Genomic DNA, 19,905 nt, shown 5'->3' with positions numbered 1-19,905 from the left:
GCAGGCGTCCTCTGGTCTACAGAAGCTGCTGCCCTTCCCTGGCTCAGCCCCTCTGCCTGGTGGGTGGACACATCCATCCCGCAGTGCCCAGGCTGCCTGGGAGAAGGGCCTCCCACTGCATCTGCCGAGCACTTGGCAGAGCAGCCTGGTCCCTTGGCCCCTCCCTCTGCGGCTGTGGTGTTGCCAGGCTTTGCCCCTGACTGGGTGCCCAGAATGTGGCAGGGGACATGCAGGGACTGGTTCTAGGAAACCTGAAGGAGAAATGGCCGGCAGAGGAGGGAGGAAGCCTGTTCACCGGAGGAGGGAACACTAGGAATATCTAAATGGAGAGAGGGCAGGAAAGTCAGGAGGGACGGTGCCAGGCAGCTACCATGCACAACCGTAGGCAAGCATAGACCTACCCACCCTGCAGCTGCTCACTCTGCATGTCTGGGCAGAGCCTCAGGCGAGGCAGGCGAACTCCAGGCCAGGCACTTCTCCTGGTCCTGATTGGCTCCACCCCACAGGCAATGGCTCCCTGCTCCAGCACCTCAAAGGCCCGAGGCCCAGAGCTCATCCCTCCTAGGTGGGGACTCCAGAGCCCAGAGCCGGGGACACGTGCATGGGAAGCCCCGTGGGAGGACCAGGTGGCCAGTGGGCGGCAGGCTGGAGGGAGGCCTGAGCGGCCTGCCCTGGTGGCAAGGCGGAGGGGCTGCTGAAGAAGCTTGGGAGGAAGGAGCCGGCTGGGAGCAGAGGCCGTGGCCTGGGCGGGGGTCCTAGGGGCCACCTGGAGTGTCTGCTCTGCGCAGGGTCTCTGCACCCTGTCTTCCTTGACACTTTGAATTCTCTCAGGAGGAAATACTGGCTTGCTAGGAGTTCACACCCTCTCTCCAGGGCAGAGGAGGAAGGCCGTCGGGCTCTGAGAGATGACTAGCCTCCACTCTGCTGGCTGGGTGGGTCCTGACCCTTGGCGCTCAGGTCTGAAACGCACAGGACATTTCTCCTCTCCCCTGACCAGCCAGCAGGAAGCAAGCCAGCCAGCCACCCTTGGCCGCCCCCTCCCATCCCTTAGCAAGCCTGGGCCAGGGTGGGTCTGTGCGGCTGCTGGGGCTGCAGGTGGGAATGTGTAGCATCCTCCTCATCTGCATCTTAATGTTCTAAACCAACAATCATGACGACTTGTGTGAAAAAATAAAGAAGAATTTACCGAAATTTGGGCTGATTCTAAATCTTGATGAATTACACCTAACTATAGAAGCTTCGTGATGAGGTTTAAAAAAAAGCATACTGAATCCAATCTACCTCTGAGAGAGGTGCCAGATGGGAATTGAGCCACATGCTGACATGTTCTCTAACCACAGTTTAGAAATCACAGGGAAAACCTCCTACACGGGCCTGCGTCTGTGCTCGGTTTTTAGCTGGATTTCTGTGCCTGTGGTATGCACACCAGTAACCGGGGGCCTCCACCCGCCTCCAAGCGCCTACTGTGTGCGAAGCAGGCTGGGAACCCTCCGCAGTGCTTGGCACGTGGGCACCAGGTCCAGTCCTGCTGGGTGCCCGACCTGCTCTCAAGGATACTGCCTGTCACCCCCAGTCTTCCAGGATGCTGGCACCCTGGGATGCTGGCACCATGAACTGGGAGTTTGCCAGGTGCCCAGGTTCTGACAACCAAGCCGATGCCCACAAACCTCTGTGGATTCAGCAGAGCCCTCGCGGTGCCTGCTGCGTGGCAGGTTGCTGTGACAGGGTGGCACTCGTCCTGTGTGGTGAAGACCTGTGGTGTTGCCTTAGCACTCCACAGGGCTGGCCGGCTGGGCAGGGACCGGCCTCTCCAGCCCTCCCCTGATGCTCACCTGGGCCGCCACCTGCCCACTCTCAGCCCTTGTTCTCAGATCACCTTTCCTCCCCCTGAGCGACGGTTCCCTGCTGAGCCAAGCGCATCGTCTGACTTATTCTCAATCCCTTAACATGAGTGCTTTTGCCTGGAAGTCCTTGGTTCCCAACAGACGGTTGGCCCCATTCCCCTGTGGCCGACTCAGCAAGCTCTAGGAGGTTGTGGGGTGAGGACAGTTGCTTCTCCCTCAGCCCCAGAGGCACAGGGCTCTGCAGCCTCGAGTCCCATGTGGCCCGTCAGTATGACCCCTTTGGACGACTTCCTTCTCAAAAATGGGTCTCTGCTTTTTCTCCTTGGGTCTGTGAGGATCTATCATCATTGTGAATGACACAGTAACTATCCGGACCAGGAAGTTCATGGCCAACCGACTACTTCAGAGGAAACCGATGGTCATTGATGTTCTTCACCCTGGGAAAGTATCGGTACCTGAGACAGAAATTCAAGAAAAATTAGCCAAAATCTACAAGACCACACCAGATGTCATCTTTGTGTCTGGATTCAGAACCCATTTTGGAGGTGGCAAGACAACTGGCTTTGGCGTGGTCTATGATTCACTGGATTATGCAAAGAAAAATGAGCCCAAATGTGGACTGGCAAGACCCGGCCTGCATGAAAAGAAAGACCTCAAGAAAACGGTGAAAGGAGCCAAGAACAGAGTAAGAAGTCAGGGGACCCGTGAAGTTGGTGCTGGCAAAACGGGAGCTGGAGACAGGGTAACAGCCAAAGGGGTAAAGACTCTGCAATCACTTTATCTGCAGTGATTGTGAGAATTTTTCATGAGGACTGATAAACTGTAAGAACTTTTAAACAATGGGTGTCTGGCCTTACACCTCCTATCTGATGGCTGATTTGCTTTGAATTGCTTTGAAAACTGATCCCAGGCACATACACGTGTTCGTTTCATCATTGGGATGAAGGAAGGGAAGCAGAGCCTGTTAAACAGTGCAGGCCAGGGGTAAGGACAGCAAACTAGGTGGACACACAAAATGGGCAAGTCCCACAGTCACCTGCTACAGTCACTCTTTCATCTAAATGAAAAACAGCAGAGGACCCTCGGTCAAATTTGCCCTTCAGGTAGGCAATAAATGGTTTAACATAAGTATATCCCAAATATTACATGGGACATACTTATGCTGACACTTAGTTCATTGGCAATGCAGACTTCACAGTGCACCCTGTATTTGTCTGGTAGCCCTGCTACTGGGGGCGAATCCTATCCTGTCCTCTCTCAATAAAATCACTGTCTTCTCTGGGGCTCTCACTTTGCAAGTCTCAAAACCAGTGCAGTTCTAGAAACAACATCATCCTTTAAAACTGGAAGCAGATAATCCACACGGTTCTCACGCTGGCAAGCCCAGTCTCCCGTTCACGTTCTGTACCTCTGAGTGTCTGTGAGCCTGTCCCCTGCCCCCTGCAGCCACCTCTCTCCTCGGTTCGACAGCAGATGGACCTGATCCTTCCCACCCCGAGTGGCTGCTACATCATCCGCCGATCTCTGCATTCAGTGGGATGAGCACTGGCTGCAGCAGGGCCAGCTGTCAGAAGGAAGCACGGCAGGTACGTTCAGCTCTGTTGAAGGCGACTGGTTTGACATATCCCGTCAGAGCGTCATCCAGCGCGTGAAGCCTGGCTTGGGCACAGACTGGATTACCCTTCCCACAGAGCGTCCCCTGGGCCAGATTTGTCAACGAGAGTGGGCCATTGATGGCAGCACCGTCTCCAGGGGCTAGAGAAGCTGTTGAAGTGACTGAATGAGGACACGCCACACCTGGCCAAGCCGCCAACGTGAGCACACACCCTGGAGGGCGGCAGCGCCCACCCAGAGCCAGGCAAGGCGAGGGCCGGTCATTCGGCAGACCTCCCCTGGCCTGCGGGGGCTGGATGGTACCTGGGAACAGAAGCAGCCCAAATGTCTTTGACAGGTGCAGGCTCCCCACCCCAGCTGGGGCACGGGCACGAACCGACCGAGCGTGAACAGAAGACAGCAGGCTGCTCCGGCCGTTCTCGTCTTGAAGGAGTCGAATCAGCAGGATCACCTGGAAACCTGGCAACCCGTCACGTGACCTCGCATGGGGCTCCCGAGAGGCCCAAGTCCTGAGCCCGGATGTCGGACACATGTGCTCCTCACCTACGCCTCGAGATCCCTGTCGACCAGCCACCACGCTCGGGAAAGCCGAGAACGTGATCGTTCAAATAATTTTCCGTGGGACTTCAAAGTGCCAGAACCCCTGTCAGCAGAGGAAGGCCAGAAAGGCTGCAGGCTGGGCCCCCAGGACGGTTGTGCTGGGTCCCAGACACACACAGCGAGAACACCATGTGGACGGGAGTCGGTCACCTCCAAGCCAGGCAGAGCGGGAGCAGACTCTTTCCCCCAGAGTTCCCTGCCAACGCTGACCCCGGCCGTCCGGCCTCCAAAATGGGAGATGGTGGACGCCTGTCATTGAAGCTGCCCAGTCCTTGGCGTGTCACCCGCCGTCCTGGCAGAGGAGCAGCCCCCGGGTCTTAGCAGCTCTGCAGGACAGTGCTGTGCTAACTGGGCAAGGCCAGAACCTGGTCACCACCCTCCAGCGGGAACAAAGCAATGGAAACGGAGGACACAGAACGACCGGTGTTAGGACGAGGGCGTCAGAACACAGGCTGCCCGGGCCGGGGGCCGGGGGGCCAGGCTCAGTCCGGCCCTCGCCTCCGAGGTGATTTGGAAGACACGTGGCTCGTCCTTCCTTATTTCCTCTTTGCCTTTTAGCTTACGAACAATAGAAACTCAGTCAGCATGAAGCTAGGGAGCCCGAGATGGCGCCGGCAGACCTGGGCCGTGAGCGCTGCCTTCTCTGCGTCCTCTCAGGTTTAAGATGATCCAGCCGCTAAGACAGTGTTTGGCGAGTGGTCAGGGATTCAGCCTCCTGTGGACTCCGCAGGTTCCGAAGGCCCCATGGTCTCTGGTCCGTGGCCCTTGCTCTGTATCATCCACCCAGACCCGGGAGGTGTTGGCGTTCACAACAGACAGGCCGCTTCTCCAGCTTCTCTGGGCTGCGAGTCAGCAGGTCTTAGCCAGGCCTGTTGCCCATGGTGGTGGCCTGAGCCCCTTCACGTGGGGCCCTGTTTGCTCACCGTGAAGTGAGACGTTGGACAGGTAACCCGTGGTTTCTCCTGGCTCCTGCCTTCCTCGCACCTGCTCCAGCTCCAAGGTTCAGGTGTCTGAGGCCTGAACTCAAAGACCTGGAATGTTTCTCTCCCTTGGTACCTGCCTGCATGTGGGGTGGACCTGTCCCTGCACACTTTCCCCTCCTGTGCCAATGAGTTTGCCTGGAAGAGCACTAAAGTCAGGCCCCTGGGGACTGGTGGCCTGCCAGTGTCACCTGTCCCCTTGGGGTTTGCTGTAGGACGGAACCTGAAATCCTGCTTCACCTGTGTGTGGCCCTCACTCTGAAGGACACAGATCCGAAACTGGCCTGCAGGTCAATGGACAGTGGCTGTGGCCAGGTTCCTTGCAGAGGTGACTGGAGACTATCTGGCCACTCTGCGTGCTCTCAGACAAGCAGACCCCAGGCACAGGGTTTACTGAGAAGGGACGCTGCTGCGCCACTGATCAGGGCCTCTTACCGCCTGTTTACAGAAGCCGAGCAGGCGGGGGACCTGCGCCTCCCATCAAGCACTGCGCAGCTGGCGCCCTGCTCCTCGCGTGGCTGCCTGGTCCGCTCAGGTTCTCTCCCACTCTTACTTGCTCCAAGTCAGCAAAAACTCGACAACAGCCACCCTGTGTTTCTTTCCTGATTGCTCCAGCCGTTGCTTTCTGAGCCAAGGACTCTGCAAGGGCCAGAGCCGGTGAAGGGAGAGTCTCTGGAGCAGGCGTGGCCTCAGCCCTGCGAGCTGAGTGCCATGGTCTCTACCTCTTTTCTGTTTCCATAAGGAGATGCCTAAGGCTGGGTATTTATAGGGAAAACAAGCCCATTTAGCTCCTAGCGCTGAGCCTGCCTGGGAGAGACCTGCGGCGCAGGGCGAGCGTGGGAGCTCCCGGGCAGACAGGAAGGCAGCGATGGGAGGGCCGCCTGCCCGTTCACCATGGCCCTCTGCCCAGAGCCGCACCTTCCCTTCGCGGGACAGCCCTTCCTCGACCTCCCTCTAGTTCCTCCTCTTAAAGGTCCTGCCACCTCTCACAGGGTGACACTGGGCCCAGCTCCCAACACAGGAGCTCAGACCCCATCTGAAGCGCGGCACCTGCAGTGGGCACAGTGAGCGCCCAGCACCTGGTGCTCCCGGCCAGCTCCCCAGGGTTTCCATATGAACATCACATATGGGCAGGGCCACAGCCTGCAGGGTCCACCAGAATCTGTCACCTGGACCTCACACTGTGGGCTCCCAAAGCTCTCAGAAGAAGCAAGATGCCACGGAACGCTCAGATGGCTGACCTCGAAGCCAGTCCAAATGACCCTCTGCCAGCTTCCTGTGGTGGACCTAGTTAAAACATCCTAATTCTGAGAAATGGACTCTCTGCTAGTGGTGACTTACCAATTCGGCATCCCAGGCCGCCTGCGGGAGCCCCGGACACTCACACCAGAGAAGAGCCTCCTGTCCCGCTTGGGACCTCTGTGCGGGGATTCCGAAGGCTGGCGCAGCGGGCCACTCGGGGACAAGCTCTCCGGCTGGTCAGACACCGGCCGTTAAATACCTGCGGGCCCCACCCGGCCCTTCTGAATACTGCGGTATTTAGGGTCCCCCGAGGGCGATGAACTTGAAACAGAGAAGCTTCTCCAGCAGGCCAGTCACCAAAGCTCCCGAGGAAGCCAGAGGAGGCTAAGCGGCTTTGAGGAGATGACACCTCAAGGTCGACCGCTGGTGAGAAAGATGTCCCAAGGCCTCCCCTCCAGGTCCCTCAAGGCGTACGAGCAGGCCGACCCACTTCTCCCTGTCCAGCAGCTCTGGGCGTGGGGTGCCGGGTGGGCCTGGTGGGCGATGGGTGTGTGCGCAGGGGCAGGAGGAGCGGGCCCTGCTCCTGGGGGTCAGGCAGACCCAGGCGTGGCCCAGACACATCTGTAAGCGGAAGCTGGACAGGGAGAGACAGACCACCAAGGGGGCTAGGGTTGCTGCCAGGGACGCAGAGCTCAGGCCTGGTCTCCCCACCGTCCCTGTGTTCTGAGGCCACGCCCAGGTGACCAGGCTAGGATCTGACAGGAATTGAGCTTGGAAGTCAGAGACGTTTGTGTCAGCCCAGTCTCCCGAGAACCACACTAGTTGGGCCTCATTCCTCTGACCAGTCACTCGCTGGCAACCTGGGGTCTGTCTGACAGACATCTTCTTTCAGCTCACGGACAGCTACGCCCTCCAGCCCGTGCACGGGGAGGTCACCTGACAACCCACTAAGTGTATTGTGGGGCTGGAGGTGACAAAGCTTCCTTTAGGGCCAAAGTCTGATAAAGAGGAACAACACTCTGTCTCAGGTCTGGAACGACAACAGAACCTGGGTTGGCGCCCCTCGCCCCCAATGCACCCGCAGGAGCCAGCCCCCGTCTCACCTCCTGCAGGCCGGGATGGCCTCGTGAATGACTCGTCAGATAGAAAGCAGTCATGTCACCTGCCTTATTTAAAACTCAGAGCCGAAGAGCCAGAAGAGCGCTGGGTTCCTTCCTCATGGGGTCCCTTGTCCTGGGGGCGTGTGCACCTGGTGACATCAATAGTCACCTGTCAGACATTCCTTCCACCTCTGAGGATCTGCTTTCCACGTGATCTCTTCTTTTCCCAAAGTTTCTGGGTCCCTTAACACAGCACTGACTTTTCCCAAAATTTCTCTGCTTTATTTTTTAACTGAGTTAAAAAGCACAGGGACCTTGCAAGTTCCGCTGCCCGTCTGTCATTTCTTCTGACACAGCTCTCAAAGAGGTGGCTGGCATGTGGCCTCTGCCCCCTCCTCAGGGTACTAGAGCCTCGGGGAAAGCGCCTCCTGCTCCAGTTTGAACCCCACTTTGAATGTGACCGTGTTGCTCCCACCAAGATGTGGCGATGGCTGTTTCTACCTTGTACCTGGCCTGACAGTGTGGCTGGCTTTGGTCACGGGGCACAGCTGGTGTGTGGTGACGCCAGCAGGCTTGGATAATGCTCATACCCTGCGGGTCCCTGTCTTGCTGCTAGGACCCTTTCTGCCTCCACAGGGAAAAGGCCAGAATGACCTGAGGATGGCAAGAGACAGGTCCCCACTGATGCCAGGGACAGCCTGCACCAACGGGTGACATGGGAGTGAGTATCTTAGACAGGGCCCAGCCACCCACGGCTGACTAGAAAGGCCCAGTGAGGCCACAGACTTGGGAATAACAAAAAACGCAGTCCCTGCATTTGGGTGTGTTTGTTAGACAGCTTGACTATCTGCTACATCCTCCAGTGTCTTTGCTCACGTCAATCTGGGGGCCATGTTAGTCCTTATTGGGCACAGAGTCTCCATCTTACCCAAGATCACCTTCTTGGCAGGAAGTCTTTAAAATGGTTGCATGGGGTGCTCAGATATGGTCTTGCTTATGGTAAGAGGTGTCTTAAGAGCCCCCCTGGGGCCTGCAACTCCACAGCGCATCTCTGTTGATGTAAAGGAACATCTCTGTGATTCTGGAAAATGATCTGAGAAGGACTTCTCCGCTGTAGTGGTTAATTTGAATTCTCGACTTGATTGGATTAAGAGATGCCAATGATTAAGAGGCTTCTGGGTGTGTCCATGAGGGCATGCCTAGGAATGACTGGAACGTGGGATAGAAACTGAGGTGGAGACCCCCCTAAACATGGGCAGCACCTCCCAATAGGATGGTGGCTTGGATGGAATAAAAGCTGGAAGAACAAGGAAGCAGGTGCAGACGCAGCTCGGCTCTTCCAGAACAGGTTCTTGATCACTGCCTCCATCGTCTGAGGATACCAGACTCTCGCTTCTTCACTCTTCCAGAGCAGACTCTGCCAGTGATTCTCCAGGGAGTTTCCAGAAGCCTTGGTCTCGGCCTAGGGTAGCACAGTTGATCCTTCTTGTTCTGGAGCTTCTGCCTCTTGGACGGTGCAGCTGCTGGTTCTTCCAGCTCTCCAGCTGCAGACGGCCACTGTGGACTAACCAGCTTCTGATCTGTAAGTCAATCTAATAAATCCCCTTTTTATAATCATACTTCCTATTGGTTCTGCTCCTTTAGAGAACCCTGACTAACACATCCACCTACTGCTCAAGTACCTGGCAAGGACTCAGCCAGTGCAGAGTGAGGCCAGCCCTGATGTCAAGGCTATGACACAGGCCCTGACCGCCTGGGACCAGAGAGCATGCTGGCTGGTAGCCCGGATGCCTCTGTCCTTGTACATGTGTGCACACACACATGGCCAGGGAGGGGTTCAGAGATTTATTCTGAGGAATAGGCTTACCTGATTTTGGATGCCACAAGTGTAAAGTCCCCTGGGTGGTCCAGTAGGCAAGACACCCAGGAGAGGCTGAGGCTGCAGCCGCAGCCCAGAGGCAGCCTGAAGGAGGAGCTGTCGTTTCTGTACTAAGGCTCGTTCACCTGATCAGGGGTGTCCATGTACATCATGGGGGCACTTTGCTCCACTCAAGTCCACTGATTCAATGTTAATCACACCAAGACAAACCTTCACAGAAACAGCTGGAGTGCCTGTTGGCCAACACCTGGGTTCTGCACCTCGCCAGTTGACATAAATCAGCTGTGGAGATGACTCCACCCGTGGGTGGTCAGTGGGTGGTCAGATACCTCCTCCCTCTTCCGCACCCCTAAGGAGTCACTGCTGCTCCTGAGTGGTAGCTGCTGTCCTGGAGGGAGCCCGGCTGTCTCTATCAGAAGTCATCAAGAAGTCACGGAAGACATCATGAAGACACGGAAACCAAGCCGCAGAGCCCTGTGGTGACGGACAGAGTCCGGACGTCTCTGGAAAGCAGGAGAGTTGGCTGAGGTGGCCCTCAAGGTGGCGTGTCAGGTGGAGTGTGTCTCCCAGCCTTCCCCTCAGCCTCTACGGCCTCTGGCGGTCCCGCGAGGCTCCTGAGCACGGGAGGAGTAGGACCCGGGCAGAGCTGAGGCCGTGCTGAGGGCGGTGCCAGGCTCTGGAGGCCATCAGACAGATGCGTACCAGGGGAGGCGCCTGGTCCATCCAGGCCCACCTCGACTCTCCTGGGCTCTGGGAGCCCTGAGGGTGACACATTTCTCACGTTGCTCGGCACGGTACTATATCTTGTTTACACAGAAGTTACATAAAAGCAATACTTTGGAATCTGGGAGTGGATGACATATACCAGACTCAGATAAAAGCTCACCAAAATAGAAAAGCAATCTGGCACTGCTGACAATATTGTCACGAAAATATTACATCTTAGGAAGGGGATTTCTCAGAATGCAGTGACAGCACGTTTGGTGGCTAAATGGAGTCGTTTGCATATTGCAGAGAAGCAAAACACAATAATCTCGTTTTTGCTGCCTGACGTGGCTTCCTGGGGGGCTGGGCTGTGGAGCAGCGAGGTCTGTCTTTGCTTTCTGCACGTCTTCCCTGCGTGGGCTTCTTCTCTCACCAGCGCTGTCTCTCCCTCCTGTCACCTTGATTTCCATCGTCCCTTCCTACCTCACACTTCTCCATCTGAACGTGACTTGACTCGACAGCTCGTCGCCTAGGCCAAGTATGAGTGGAGAAGTGGACCGACGTTTCATCCGTCTCCTTGGACCTGCTGTTCCCTTCAGGTCTGCCTTCATCGTGTTATTACAACTCTTATTTCCCAAGAGAATTGTTGGACTGGGTCATTCAACAAATTCTAGGAAAACGAAATAGTATAATAAGGCTATAATTTTTCTTCCAGTCATATGTTTTATTAAACCCACACCTATTTTAAAGCGAAAGTCTAACACTGCATCATGGGTCTGTGATACACAGAGATGTGACATAGATCACAACAAGGGCACAGAGGGGCATGGATGAGTGTGCACCACGCACAACTCCTACAGCTCAGGTCAGGCGGTACGATAGTAAAGACGCACTCGGAGTTGTTGGAACAACCACTAAAAAGTAATGAAAAGAGGGCAGGGATGCAGCTCCACAGCAGAGAGCTTGCCGAGCATGCATGAGGTCCTGAGTTCAATCCCCAGGACCAGGAAAAAAGTAAGGTAAAAAACCAATATGAGTTACAATAAAATGCAATTTTAAAAGATTTTATTAACCAAAAAGAAGGCCAAAAAGGGGGCTGAGGATATAGCTCAGTTGGTAGAGTGCTTGCCTCACATGCATAAGGCCCTGGGTTCAATCCCCAGTACCACAAAAAAAAGGCCAAAGGGAAGAAGAGAAACACAACACACACACACACACGCACACACAGAGAGAAATGGAATAATTAGAGAACAAAAGGAAAATGTAGACCTAACTCCAAACACATATGTAATTACACTATGTGCAAATGGATTAACCCCTGCTGCTGAAGGGCAGGGATTGTCCACACTGGGTTAAAAACAATCCTGAACCTTTTCTGCTGCAAGAGGTGTACTTTACAAAGAGACGAACAAGTTGAAAGTGAAGGGATAGGAAAAGAGGTACCATCTAAATAACAAACACAGAAAGCAGGACCAGCAGTCATGTGTGTATGTGGAAATGGGGACTTCAGGATGGGGACGATTACCAGAGACGAGGAGGGACATCCAGAGGGAAGAGGCTTCAAGACCCCTGGGGGAGGCTCCTAACCAGAGGCAGTGGCTACTGGCTGAACACCCCTCTCAGTAGAGAAGGAAGTCTGTGCTAGAGTCACTGGAGAGAGCGTGACCGAACAGCCCTGGCAGCCACGTTTCCCAAGCCCGTGCGTCTAAGACACTGTGCAGCCAGGCAGCCTGAGTCTGAACAGTGAAACGGTCTCCACTCCAAATGGAATGACAGCTAGTTCCAGGGAGGGATTAGAAGCCAGCAACAAGTGGACACCCTTTTAAAAGCCCAAGTATGACAGCATGCTTCTAAATTAGAAATGAGTCAAAGAAGACATCACAAGAGAAACTTGAAAATGTTCTGAACTGAAGGGTGATGAAAATATACCATATTCAAATTTGTGGGATGCATTTGACACAGTGATTATAGGGAAATCTGTCGTTCTGGATACTGACATTAAAATTAAGAAATATTTAAATCCAATGATCCATTTTAAGAAACTTTAAAAAAAGCAAAATAAATGGAATTTAAATATGTAGAAAAAAGACAATAATAAAAAGAAGAAATTGATTAAAATAGAACGCATAAAAAATAGAGAAAATTAATACGACCAAAAGTAAATATTTGCAGACATTAGCAAGACTGGGATTTAGACTAATGGGGAAAAGGAGAGCAAATGTGGGCCTTGCTGCCGTTAGATATGAAAAGGACACGCTGAAGATCCTTCAGATGTGACAGGAGCGTGAGACATCTACAAAATAAGCAAATCCCTTAGAAACACAGCCTTGTATACACAACGAGCTGCCGGGGAAGTCGGAGCATCCTGGTGCGCGGAAGGCACCAAATCCGCACAGAAACCTCTCCACACACGGGCTCCAGCCAGGGGTCCTGCCACTGAGATCCAGGAGCACTTATGAGGAAACGTGGCCGACTTGGAGAAGCCTGGGACACCAAAGGAGGCCAGCGAACTTTGGCCACACCACAGGATGATTAGAGAGGCATGGTGAACGCAGACACTGTCCCACGAGTTCGGCCACCGGAGCCCAGCTGCCGTAGAGACAGAGCCAGGCGGCTGAACAGGGCGACTCCGCCTGTCTTCGCCATGCTTCTTGATCCATGTAGGTTGCAAAGAAATGGAATCTGACGGGTGAAGGGACGGAAGGAGGGGTCCGCAGGAGGACAGATGAAGGACCACGTTCCATCACAGCCTCATGCTCACTGCCGCTGGACACCATCTGCCTTCCTCTGGTCGAGGTCCCGTGGAACTCCTGCTCCTGGCTCTGCCTTCGTGCTTGGGATATAAGCGACCAAAGAGGGACTTGAGGCACTCCTTGGTGTCTCCATTCTAGTTTGACACACGGTAAACAACTCTTGCCTCTCCTGGAACTCAGGGGACGTGCTCATCAGTGTTGCTGTGGGCATGGCCCTGGAAGCAGGAGCCCCCCAGCTCTGTCCTCAGGAAGGGAGAGCAAGGGTGGGGCCTCCTTCTGAGAAAGGCAGCTGTGCGGTGGAGACCAGCACTCCCTGTTCGCTGCCCAGAGCGTGAGCGTCAGCCATCAAGGAGGTTGCCACTGAGCAGGGCAGGAGGTCTTGGATCCAAAGGCAAAGTGGGAATTCACTTGGGGGGTAGACAGGAGGAGCAGTCTCATGAACAGGGCTGGTGGAGAGGAGCAGTGGGCTCTGAGCTGTGGCCACTCCAGCCACACAGGAGCAACCAAGGAGGTGACCAGCAGCTGGGGGGCCGGCAGTGGTTCCATGGGTAGGAAGTTGAGCACGTGCAGCTGGCTCTCTACTCGGGTGTCTCTGGGCTGAAACCAAGTGTCCACTGAGCCCTGTTCCCAGCTCACGCTGCCAGCCATGGGCAGGCCAGTTCCTGGGTACAGGGTGGCCTTCCCGATTTCTCACCGATGGTTGGTCAGCTTTGATCTCCGTTTCCAGAGGCTGCACTTGGGTCTGCCGCTCCACCCTCCTGCAGCATGACTTAGTCCCGCCTGCTGGAGACGCCCTAAGTCCTCCGCGAAGGACCTCGCAGAGGGTGGGGTCTTCCATCCTGGGTCTAGGGACCGCCCTGGAATTCTCCCTGCCGTCTCAACCTGCGCCTGTGGCCGTGCTGGAAACTTCAGCCTGCCTTCCCCTTCCAGGGCCTCCCCACCCCTTGGAGGGTGACGTGGGGTCACCCTGAGCCTGTGCCCTCTTCACCAAGCCTTTGGACGGATCCTGCACAGGTCACCTTCTCGCTGGTAGACCCCTCTTCTTTGGGCGCCTTTCCTGGTAGTCAGGAGGCACGGGCCTGTGCTGCTGGCTTTGTGGGGCTGAGCCAGCCACTCACCTAGCGATAGCCGACATTTAACCGTCAGCCACTGAACACAGAAATCAACCTTCGGCTTGCAAGGAACCATCCTTACTGACCTAACCTGATTAAAAGTGCTTGCCTTTTAACTCGTGTGAGTGGAGATTGTTTTTTAAAAATGCAAGGCCATGCCCAAATTGGAGTGCTTGATAAGGTCGCTGTGGCTGGCGTCTCCTCATACTGCGATCCAACCCGGGTTCCTGTAGCCCGCTTTCCCAAGTGCGCGGGCAAAGGACCCAGCCAGCACTGCACTTCCTCCCGAAGAGGTTTCCCTGCCACAGTCTTCCTGGAATTCCATCAGTAGGGAAACTTCCGGGGCCGCTATTCCCTGGCGGTCTCTGGAAGAGAGCACCGACTGGCTCCCCCACTGCCTGGTCTTCAGCCTGCTCACTCTTGCTTCCCGTTCCACTGATCACTGGTCGGGCTTCTTTTTCCTAACTCCTGTGCTCCCGCACACCAAATGAGCAACTCCGGATCCTAGACGCAGCAGGTGGATGCAGGCAGAGCTGCTCACCTCTCCGCTGGTCACGCAGCCCGTGTGCTGTGTTGGCTTTGGAACTTGGTCCTGGAGGGATGAGGAGTAGAGGGAGGGGCAGAGGAGGGGGCTGGAGGGGGACTGGCTCCTGCAGTCCTGTGCGAGAGCACCCCAGCAGCCCGGCCAGCTCTCCTCAAGGTCACGGCTGTCCTGCTGCTCAGAGGACATCGGATCTCCTGGGAACCCAGCTCCCAAGCTCTTTTGTTCAGCAAAAGGAAGTGCTGGCAGCATGCCTCCCCTTGACATCGGAGAACAGGAGACAAGTTCTCTTCCTCTAAGAGGATGAGGGACAAAAGGAGACAAAGTCATTAACTGTAAACCACCCAGGCGTGCCAACACCATACACGACTGCGATCGCCAGTAACGCCTGCCACCCCCTCGCACCTTCTAAACAAGGAGAACTGAGAGCACAGGAGACGAGGACAAGGTGCCCCCGGCCCTGGCCTTGGTGCCCCAGAGTGGTCTGGGGTAGACCCACTTGGCCAGCCTGCGGGGTCTGCCCTGGGTCTCTGCTGGACACTCAGCTGTGCATCTACCACCCCCACTGGCAGGGGCGGGGCAGACCCTGCTCCTCCTGCTTTGGGCCCAGGGGCAGCACAGGGCTCCCTCTGGGCAGTCATCTGGGGAAATTCCTTCCTGGCACTTGTCTTGAAGGCAGTCGGCCTCCAGCTTTCTCGTCGGTACCAGAGACTCCCTTCCTCAGCCTGATCACCAAGCGCCCGCCTGACACCTGGCTGCCGAAGGGGAGCAAACTCAGGGGTGTCTTGTGTCTTCAGAGGCCAGGTGTACACAGCACAGCCAGGAGCGTGCAAGGGCAGAGGAAGGGCCTCCACCCTGGCACTTGGCCTGCACCGAGGAAGGACCCCCAGCCCAGCTGGGGGGCGGAGCTGAGGCCCTGGGCTCCTCCCAGTCCTGCAGGAGAGAAGGCAGCCTTGGGGACTTGTCGGACCTCAGTCAAGGGCAGCTAAGCTGGACTCCCAGGGAGGAGGAAGGGAAGAGCCAGGCTCGGATGCCTCTAGCCAGTCCCCAAAAGCCTGTAGGCAAGAAAATGCCCAACACTATCAAGATACAAACCCATAAATAAAGTTCTCTTTGGCAGCCAGCTCGGCTGAAAATAAAATCCCCTGGGAGTGACTTTTCAAGACGAGTGCCAGAACGGAATTTCAAAACAGAAGGTCAAAACAAGCTGCTGAAGGAGCAGGGCAGAGGGCAAGCCCGCGGTGTGGCCTGAGCTGGGGGAGGCTTTACTCAGCATGTCTGCGCCGTCGTACACAGGAAGCAGGTTGGGAGGGCCGGCTCGGGAGGAAGAGGCCTGTGAGAGACCCAGCCTCGTCCTGCAGGCCCACACCGGGAGGGGCGAGCCCCAGAAGCTAGAGGGTCCAGCCGTGTCGTGGGAAACAAGTCGAGCCGCGGCGACAGCACTTGGAGAGGAGGAGAGCCCCACAGGCTAGTTACACCAGCAGGCCCAGAGGACAGGCTCCAAGCTCTGAGCCACAGGTCTCACCTTTGTAGGGTATCTGGTGCCATCTCAGACCCATCCTGTCACTGGGGCTTTCCTCTTTAAAAAACTTCCTAATCTACCCTGGGAAGGCCCGTGCAGGGCCTCTGACATGGAGCCTGCTTACAGACAGGCAGGAAGAGCGGGCTCTTCTCACAGGCGTCTGTGACATCCAGCCTCCAGCCTGGCACAGGGTGTGTGCATTCCAAGAGGGAGCGGGCAGACTCCTGGGCAGCTACTGACAGTCCAGAAGGTAGGGACGGTGGTCACGAGGCTTCCTGGAGAGACGCTGGGAGAGGGAGCAGGATGGACCCTTCCCAGCTCTGGTTTCTTACCACACGTTTTTGTGATTCCATTTCACAACCAGGTCTGGTTTTGCCATCACACCAGGACTCAGTCTGGGCAGGGTGATGATAGACAGGTGGGCAAGTAAATCCGCACACTTAGAGACCAAGAGATGCCACCAAGAGCCCAGGAGAGCAGGCTGAGCACCAGCACCCCACCTGAGAGCGGCCTTGCTCACCTCTGGCAGTGAGAAGGAGCCACGCGGGATCTGAGGGGAGCGTCCCAGATGTGGAGGGAACAGGCCTGCAGACCCAAGTGGCACCCAGGGGCTCCCAGATGCAGGCTCTGCCCCCTCGTCCTCGCAGGCCCACTGGGGATCACAGACACAGTGACTGTGTGTTGTGGCTGGCAGCCAGATCCCCTGGGTTCGCACACCGTGAACCCTGCGGACGTCCAGTTGCCCTGTCCAGCCATTCCTGGACAAGCCTTCCCAGCTCCAGAGACTCCACCAGAGCCTGCCTGCAGCCTCGGTGCCCAGAGTCCTTCTGAAGCTCCCTGCACACCGGGAGTGGGGCAGGGTGTGTATGGTGCATGCTCATGTGAGCGTGTGCGCACGTGTGTGTCCGTGTGTGTGTGCGCGTGCGTGGGTGTGTGGGTGTGCACACGGGGACATGGGCTGCTCCGTGTCCTCAGTATCCAGTAGCACACAGAGTGGCTGTGAGGTCCGGGTCTCTAAGCAGCCACGGGATCCTCGCCTTTGCTTCTGGCCCTGGTTTGCCCAGACCACCCCCAAGAGAGCCAGGCTGAGCATTTGTCGTTCCCACATTAAGGGTCTCCAGGGACAGCTTCCCAGACCCCCAGGGTTGCTGCCCTCCTAGGACCAACTCGTTTTCCAAGTAGGAGACTCCCCTGCATCAGGGCCCCCTCTCCTCGCAACACCCCCCCCCCCTCCCGTGTCCGACCCTCTCTGGAAATGGGGAGCAGAGTGTCCCCAAGTCCCGAGGTTCTGAGCAGAGGAGGCTTAGGTTTCACCAGCCTAAGCATGCCTCCTGTCCCCTGTTCCCGGGGCCACTACAGAGCAGCACAGCCCCTGGATGAGGCAGCAGAGGATGGAAGGCCAGCCTACCAGAGGCTGCCTTGGGGATCCGCAGTCCTGCACCCGCCAGCTCCTCGGGCACGTGGACTCAGCCTCCGAACCCGACAGCACCACAGGAACAGGGAGGTTCCTTGAGCTTCGACCCTGCCCAGGCCTTGCAGGGGATTTCTGCATCCCTCCCGTAAGAGCGGAATGCAGTACACATGGCGACTCCCGTGCTGCAGAGGCGGGGCGGAGCCTGGAGGATGGATGACTTTCCAGGACTCACGACGCCCTGAAATGTGAACCAGCCCTGGTTCCCGGCTCAGTCTGATAACCAAACAATTTAAAGCAACAGCCATCTGCTTGGTGGAAAGTCTCTCCCTCAGATCCTGTGCGTCCGGCAACCTGATGAGGAGAAAGATGTTAAATTAGAAAGTCAGAACAAAGGGAGAGAGAGCGCCAGGCCAGGCCTTCATCTGCACGTCTCCCTTGACGTGTCCCTGCAAGGCAGGCGACTCTCCCCAGCAGGGAGATGAGGGCGTCGGGCTCCTGCTGGAGCAGGGGGCAGTGTGCAGCCCGAGTCCCCCCTGTCCTCATGGACCAAGGGCCAGATGCCCAATCTGTGAAGACCGCTGACCGTGCTTTGGCCTCTACGTCACACACACGAGGAGAAGGAGGAGCATGTGTGCTGCGCAGTTCTCGGCTGTGCCCTTCCTGAGGGCTGAGGCCTGCGGCGAGCCGAGGAAGTTCCAGACCCCCGCGAGGCAGAGACGCACAGACCAGCCGGCGGAAGACCCAACCCTCCAGCTTTGACATCGAACCAAACACCTGAACCTGGATGAGCCACGTCCCTTCTCCAAACTCTGATTTCTTCTGGGATGGAACCGACTTCATGACAACATGAAGTCACACCACTGAATAGGGCACACAGACAGCCCGAGGGCACCACGTGGTGATAGCCGACCTTGTCACAGATGATCAAGAGGTCGGCAGACGTCACGAGAAAGCAGGTTCTGAGCTCTAGCACACGGAAGAGGCGCGACCTGAGGATGGCAGCCAGTGGTCACAGCCGCGGGCTCTCCTGTCACTCCCAGGGGACTGCCCGTGGGCCTGCAAAACTGAGGCCCAAGGGGTGGGCCGAGCCCTGGACCGCAGCCCCCAGCAGAGCAGGTCCTCAGAGGGCCCTGGTGGGAAACCCCTTTCCTTTTGAAGCAGCGCCTCTTGTTGGGTGAGCCGTGGTCACACGGTGGCTTTGGGCAGGTCCGCCCTCCGTCTGGCCAGATGACGAGGGAGTGGTCTTCCGCTGGGGTTGGCTGCCCTTAGTTTTCCACAGGTCCTCCTCCACCCACGCCCCCGCCCGCGGGGCCTGTCCAGGCTGCGCCCTTGGCAGAGACTCTTGTACCTCAGCCTCTGGCGGAGTGCAGGGAACCCTCAGGCACCGAGAGGACGGCTGCGACACTCACCTCCGTAAACCCCACTGCCTGTGCTTCCCACAGGCAGTGTGGGCAGGTGGGCTGGGCGTGGGGCTGGGCAACAGGGGCGTCCATGCCAGAGAGACCCAGGGATCGCCCCTACCAGTCACCAGCTAGCCGTGCCGCTTCTGCTGATTTCCTTGGCTTCGAGCAGCTTTCCCGTCTCTCTGGGTGACGCTGCCAGGCTCCTGCTGAGCAGAGCTGAGTGAGACCACAGCGCAGAGGCCGGGATGCTCTCCCCGGACGCTTCCTGCCTGCGGGCCACTCCATGCGGCTGTCCTTGGCAAAACGTCTGCTGCTCTGGCTCCTGAGGAGGCAGACCACCTGCGGCCTGCAGCAGGGTCCCCGCAGTACCTGCCCCCACGGGGATGGCGGCAGGGGGAATGCGGGCCCGCCCGGCCTCCAGCGGGTGACGATGGCTTCAAGGGGTCAGAAGTGGTTTTCCAGCCCCCCAACTCCCTGTGGAGCCAGCGGGACACTCTTGCCACGTGGGCGTGGCAGACAGCAGCACGTGCTGGGGTGCGGAGGCTCTGAGGGCCCCCGGGTTGGCAGTGCGGCCGTCGTTACTGCCGGGACAGCACCACAGGCTCCGAGGGTCTGACTTGTGGAAGGTGAGTTCTTGCTCTCATTTCTAATCATTTTGCTTGTCGGGGCCTCGGGCCAGAGGCCCCTGTAAACACCCCTCCTTTCCTCGTGCCTGGCTGCCTGGCCCTGCGGGAGGAAGCTCACCCCGAGCCCCAGCACCCGTGGGTCCAGGTGGTGGGCAGACTCCCATCCAGTCCTCGGATCTAGGGATTGCAGTAAAGTCACCTGGTCCTTTGGACAGTGGGGAACTGGGGAGTGAACCAGGGGCACCGAACCTCTGAGCCACATCCCCAGCCCTTTTGATTTTTACTTAGAGACAGGGTTTCTCTAAGAGCTGAGGCTGGTTTCGAACTCACAATTCTCTGCCTCAGCCTCCCGAGTGGCTGGGACAGGCGTGCGCCACTGTGCCCAGCCTGGTCCTTCCTCAACCCCTTTCCCCTTCAGGCTTTGTCTGCCTGCTCAGGAAACACACAACCAGGAAGCAGGTGGCAGGGAGGGTCTTCCTGTCCTCCATCCACAGGTCCTTTCTTTTCCTTTCCTTCTTAGGACGCGGCCAAAGCCTCACAGTGTACACAGGGACAGTGCCACCAGCAGCC

Source organism: Sciurus vulgaris (assembly GCF_902686455.1).
Source record: "Sciurus vulgaris genome assembly, chromosome: 12".
Lineage (NCBI taxonomy): Eukaryota > Metazoa > Chordata > Mammalia > Rodentia > Sciuridae > Sciurus > Sciurus vulgaris.
Note: the sequence above shows the minus strand (reverse complement) of the source record.